This window comes from Arachis stenosperma, chromosome 8 (genome assembly GCF_014773155.1).
Source record: "Arachis stenosperma cultivar V10309 chromosome 8, arast.V10309.gnm1.PFL2, whole genome shotgun sequence".
Classification (NCBI taxonomy): Eukaryota; Viridiplantae; Streptophyta; class Magnoliopsida; order Fabales; family Fabaceae; genus Arachis; species Arachis stenosperma.
In genome coordinates, this window is record NC_080384.1 from 3373117 (window position 1) to 3379648 (window position 6532).

A 6532-nucleotide genomic window follows, 5' to 3' on the forward strand; every position below is an offset into this window, starting at 1 on the left:
ATTGTAAATCCTAGGGAGAACGACCTGAGGTTTAAATACTTTGGTTTATAGATTTTAGGGGTTTGTACTTGTGACAAACAAATTTTTGCATGAAAGGATTATTGTAGGTTTAGAGACTATACTTCAACGAGATTTCATTTGTGAAATTCTAAACCGTCAAAAATCCGTTCATCACTCCACATGAATTTGCTTTCAACATTCCCCAAATTCACCAAATTTCCTTCACTATTAAAATTATTGAAGGCCTCAATAGTATTTCTAGGCTTCATATGCCACTTCTTCTTGTGGTACTTTGAGATGGAATTAAAGTTATCTATCATCGTAGAATATTGACCTAATCTGCGGATGATCTCCAAGATCTTGCCAATTTGCTCATTCCTAAGATTCTCCTCACTATGAAGATGAACTCCCACTACCTCCCATCGCTTGTGAAGTGTGCGGTCCAACAATGAAAAGTGAATCAAGATCTCATTACTATGTCGAATCGGGATGTTAGGCTCCTCCTTCCACGGTAGCACCAAACTTCCTACCAAACCCCTTGGATCCATGCAAAAAAGTGCACGAAACCCAGCTTCTTATAAATATTTGACACCGTCAAGATATTGTTTCTTTGTCTCGCACATTAATAATACTTCGGAAAAATGGAATTTACAAATTCCTTGTATGCTGTGAACTATCAGGGGTTTCTTCAAACCCCGATAGTTACACATCACCATCTTCATGGCTCTCCGGGTGCCCTTTCATGCTTCCATTTACTCTGCTGTCTTTCATGCTTACTACATGAATTAAACACTAAACCTTTTATAATCTCCATGCTACCTCGATTCCGTATACCCAGGACTTTCTTATTTGCTGCAGATTCTATTTTGCTTTCTGTATCCTCCAATTTCGGCAACAACCTTCCTATTTTTTCTTCTTCCTTTTTTTCCTTCTACACTTCGTGCTGCATACCCCCACTTCGTTCCTCCATAGTAAGTGTTGAGTTTAAAGAACTAAAACATTATTAAGATGATGACTAAATATTATTGGGTTATTATAAAATTGTTTGTGTGATTTATTTTATTTAGTGTACAGGAAATTAACTTAATTGAAATAAGCCCAGGAAGAAACAAAACAAGCCCAAACAGGCATCTGGCCCACACACACACACACACACACACACACAATTATGGCCAAAAGACTTACTTGCTTCCATTACAAGCCTTTCCATCAGAGACAAAAGCAAAAGTCTAGCCAAAAGAAGGAAAAGAAAAATTTGGCCCAAGAATAATGCCCAAATAGTGGTCCATATCCAAATCCAACTTTTCAACTTAGTTGTTAACTAGGAATTTTAATTTCATTTCAACTAAACCAAACCACACCACCGAAACTATATTCTCCCTTCTCTCTTTTCTTTCTCTTCCTATACCCACGTGATATCTTAGAAGAAAAGAAAGAAAATGGGAAACTCTAAGTTAGGGCAAATTGAAGAACAAAAAATAATGTTTCCAATTTCAAGCAAAAGAAGAGAAGGTCGAAGAGGCTAGGGGAAAAGGCAAGATCACATCCAAGGGCAAATCACAAAAACGAGTTTCCATAATTTTGCTTCATTGAAGCTCAGTGAGGAAATCTTTTCCTTGCATGCATAGAAGTGGAAAGTTGAAAATGTTGAAGATGATAAAGCTTTGCTGTGAATCAACGCTAAAAAATCAAAAGGCACGAATGAATAAAAGGTTGACAGAGAAGATTGAAGGTATGGTTGCATGTTTGATTCGGTCATTGCTTCTACCATCTCTCTCCTCTGTCATGCCATTGCTGCTACTGATTTTGGGAGAAAAAGTCAAATAAGTTGCTGAAGCAATTTTCAAGCTTAAGAAGCTTCATTCCTCTATTAAAAGGATGAATGACCAAGGATTGAGGCAAGGAGTGAGAGCACAACATTTGGGTTTTCATAGCTCACTAAGGTGTTTATTCTTCTCCTTCATGGTTTTTTATTGAGTATCTCATTTTCTCAGTCTAGTCTTTCTGTGTTTCAATGGTAAAAGACAAAATGGTGAGGTTTATAAGAAAAAACTATTGAGTGAAAAAAGGGCAGAGAGTTAGACTTGGAGAAAAAGCCAAAGTTATCTGAAAAGTTCTTTATTAGTTTTCTTGTTTTATTGTCATGATTTTGAGGGGATTCCCTTGCAAGTTGGGTTAGTATTTTACTGTTGAAAAGCTAGAGTGAGTTCCTAGTCAAGTTTGGCTTGGTTTAGAAACTAGACTTGTCCCAGATAGAATTAGGTAGAATCTTAGGGAGAATTGGTGATTGTAATCTGGTTGAAAGATAGTGAAATTTCATCACTGTTATAATGGAGACTAGATGTAGGCTACATTGCACTGAGTAACTGAACCAAGATACATCTTGTGTTATTATCCTTTCTCTTCTCTGTTTCTGGTTCTGTATATAGGAGATAAAACTGAAGTATCTTCTGATTCTACTATTCAGCAACATTTCTCTATAACACACTGATGAGCGGATAATTTGTACGCTTTTTGGCATTGTTTTTAGTATGTTTTTAGTAGTTTTAGTTGAGTTTTTAGTATATTTTTATTAGTTTTTAGTTAAAATTCACTTTTCTGGACTTTACTATGAGTTTGTGTGTTTTTCTGTGATTTCAGGTATTTTCTGGCTGAAATTGAGGGATCTGAGCAAAAATCTGATCCAGAGACTCAAAAGGACTGCAGATGCTGTTGGATTCTGACCTCCCTGCACTCGAAGTAGATTTTCTGGAGCTACAGAAGCCCAATTGGCGCGCTCTCAACGGCGTTGGAAAGTAGACATTCTGGGCTTTCCAGCAATATATGATAGTCCATACTTTTCCCAAGATTTGATGGCCCAAACCGGCGTTCAAAGTCACCCTCAGAATTCCCAGCGTTAAACGCCCAAACTGGCACAAGAATGGGAGTTAAACGCCCAAACTGGCACCAAAACGGGAGTTAAACGCCAAGAAGAGTCTCTACACGAAAAATGCTTCATTGCTCAGCCCAAGCACACACCAAGTGGGCCCGGAAGTGGATTTTTATGTCTTTTACTCATCTCTGTACACCCTAGGCTACTAGTTTTCTATATATAGAACCTTTTACTATTGTATTTTCATCTTTGGACATCTAGTTCTTAGATCATTGGGAGGCTGGCCTCACGGCCATGCCTAGACCTTGTTCTTATGTATTTTCAACGGTGGAGTTTCTACACACCATGGATTAAGGTGTGGAGCTCTGCTGTACCTCGAGTATTAATGCAATTACTATTGTTCTTCCATTCAATTCCGCTTGTTCTTTGTCCAAGATATCACTTGTTCTTCAACATGATGAAGGTGATGATTGACGCCCATCACCATTCTCTCCCATGAACAAGGTGACTGACAACCATTCTTGTTCTACAAGCATCTGAGGCTTAGTGAATGTCTCTTGGATTCCTGATTGCACGATGCATGGTTGATTGCCTGACAACCGAGTGCTCGCCTGACAAACGAGCCAGCCATTCCGTGAGATCAGAGTCTTCGTGGTATAGGCAGGACCTGATGGCAGCATTCAAGAGAATCCGGAAGGTCTAAACCTTGTCTGTGGTATTCTGAGTAGGATTCAATGATTGAATGACTGTGACGTGCTTCAAACCTGTAACCTACTGGGCGTTAGTGACAGACGCAAAAGAGTGATTCTATTCCGGTAGGGGAGGGAACCAAACCGGTGATTGGCAGCACTGTGACAGAGTGCGTGCATTAGCTTTCACTGCGCGGATGGGAGGTAGCTGCTGACAACAGTGAAACCCTACACGAGCTTGCCATGGAAAGGAGTAAGAAGGATTGGATGAAGGCAGTAGGAAAGCAGAGAGACGGAAGGGAAGGCATCTTCATACGCTTGTCTGAAGCTCTTACACCAATGATATACATAAGTATCACTATCTTTATCTTTATGTTATTTTCGTTCATCACCATTATACATTTGAGTTTGCCTGACTGAGATTTACAAGGTGACCATAGCTTGCTTCATACCAACAATCTCCGTGGGATCGACCCTTACTCACGTAAGGTATTACTTGGACGACCCAGTGCACTTGCTGGTTAGTTGTGTGAAGTTGTAGTGATCACAATTTCGCACACCAAGTTTTTGGCGCCGTTGCCGGGGATTGTTCGAGTATGGACAACTGACGGTTCATCTTGTTGCTTAGATTAGGTATTTTTCTTCAGAGTTCTTAAAGAATGAATTCTAGTGTTTCAAAGGTGATGTTCTTATCATCACCAAAGCTGATTGATTCTCATCAATTTAGCTCTTGAATGCAATGTCCTGCTGAAGCTTGGCCGGCCATGTCTAATTCCTTTAGACTAAAGCTTTAGACTAACATTGCATGATTCCTGGAATTCTCATTAAGAATTTTGATACCTTTATTTTCTTCTTCCACTTAATTTTCGAAAAAAACACAAAAAAAAAATTTATAAAATCATAAAATCCAAAAATATTTCTTGTTTAAGTCTAGTGTCTCATTTTAAATTTGGTGTCAATCGCATGTTTCTGTTTTTCTTGCATTTTTCGAATTTATGCATGTGTCTTCACTAATCTTCAAGTTGTTCTTGATGATTTCCTTGTTTTGATCTTTGAATTCTATTGACTTGAGTGTTTTGTTGTTTCTCATATGCATTCTCATCTTGTTAGTGTCAGTAGTATACAAACTGCTAAGTTTGGTGTCTTGCATGCATTGTTATTTAGTTGCATTTTGATTGTTCCTCATTATTAAAAATCCAAAAATATTTTTAATTTGTGTCTTTTCAAGTCAATAATACAGAGAATTGAAGATTCAGAACATACTGCAGAGGAATCACACAGAAAAAGCTGAGCATTCGAAAATGCCCAGTGAAGAAGACAGACTGGCGTTTAAACGCCAGCCAGGGCACCTGGTTGGGCGTTTAACGCCCAAAGAGGTAGCATTTTGGGCGTTAAACGCCAGAATGTATACCATTCTGGGCGTTTAACGCCAGGATGGTGCTAGGGGGAAGATTTTGTTTTCAAAATCAATTTTTTTTCAAGTTTTCAAAGTTTTTCAAAATCAAATCTTTTTCAAATCATATCTTTTCAATCAAATGTTTTCAAAATCAATTTCTTTCCTTTTTCAAAGATACTTACTAACAATCAATGATTTGATTGAACATTTCTTGCCTTTTCTGTTGAGGAAGGTTTTATGTTTGAATCATATCTTTTCTTGTTAGGCAAGTCATTAATTTTTAAAATCATATCTTTTCAAATTGTTTTCAAATCATATTTTCTCAATCACATTTTTTTTAACCAATCATATCTTCTTAACCACATCTTTTTCAAAATAGTTTTCAATCAAATCTTTTTGGTTTCTAATTTCAAAATCTTTTTCAAAAATCAATTGAATTCTTTCCCACTCTTATTTTCGAAAATCAATTAGTGTTTTTCAAAAATTTTTCAAAATCTTTTACTTAATTTTCGAAAATTACTTCCCTTCTTCTCACATCCTTCTGTTTATGGACTAACACTATCCCTTAATGCAAAATTCGAACTCCATCTTCTTTGATAAGTTCGAATTTTCTACTTCTGTCTTCTATTTCTCTTCTTCCTCTGACACCTCAAGGAATCTCTATACTGTGACATAGAGGATTCCATATTTTCTTGTTCTCTTCTCTTTCATATGAGCAGGAACAAAGACAAAGGCATTCTTGTTGAAGCTGACCCTGAACCTGAAAGGACCTTGAAGCGAAAGCTAAGAGAAGCTAAGGCACAACTCTCTGTTAAGGACCTGACCGAATTCTTCAAAGAAGAAAAACCCATGGCAGCCGAAAATAACAACAATGCCAACAATGCAAGGAAGGTGCTGGGTGACTTTACTGCACCTACTCCCAACTTCTATGGGAGAAGCATCTCTATCCCTGCCATTGGAGCAAACAACTTTGAGCTTAAGCCTCAATTAGTTTCTCTAATGCAACAGAATTGCAAGTTCCATGGACTTCCATTGGAAGATCCTCATCAGTTTTTAGCTGAGTTCTTGCAAATCTGTGACACAGTCAAGACTAATGGGGCAGACCCTGAGGTCTACAGACTGATGCTATTCCCTTTTGCTGTAAGAGACAGAGCTAGAATATGGTTGGATTCTCAACCTAAAGAAAGCCTGGACTCTTGGGAAAAGCTAGTCAATGCCTTCTTGGCAAAGTTCTTTCCACCACAAAGATGGAGTAAGCTTAGAGTGGAAGTCCAAACCTTCAGACAGAAGGATGGAGAATCCCTCTATGAAGCTTGGGAAAGATACAAACAATTAATCAGAAGATGTCCCTCAGACATGCTTTCTGAATGGAGCATCATAGGTATTTTCTATGATGGTCTCTCTGAACTATCTAAGATGTCCTTGGATAGCTCTGCTGGAGGATCTCTTCATCTGAAGAAGACACCTGCAGAAGCTCAAGAATTGATTGAAATGGTTGCAACTAACCAATTCATGTACACTTCTGAAAGGAATCCTGTGAACAATGGGACTAATCAGAAGAAAGGAGTTCTTGAG

The 6532-nt window shown here is 38.0% G+C and overlaps 1 non-coding gene across 1 annotated transcript; it reads right to left on the reverse strand.

Moving 5' to 3' along the window:
* Window positions 1-6211: 6211 nt before the first annotated feature.
* Window positions 6212-6319, reverse strand: LOC130947098 (small nucleolar RNA R71). Its single transcript, XR_009072509.1, has one exon. It is a non-coding gene; the product is annotated as a small nucleolar RNA R71 (small nucleolar RNA).
* Between the last annotated feature and the right edge of the window lie 213 nt (window positions 6320-6532).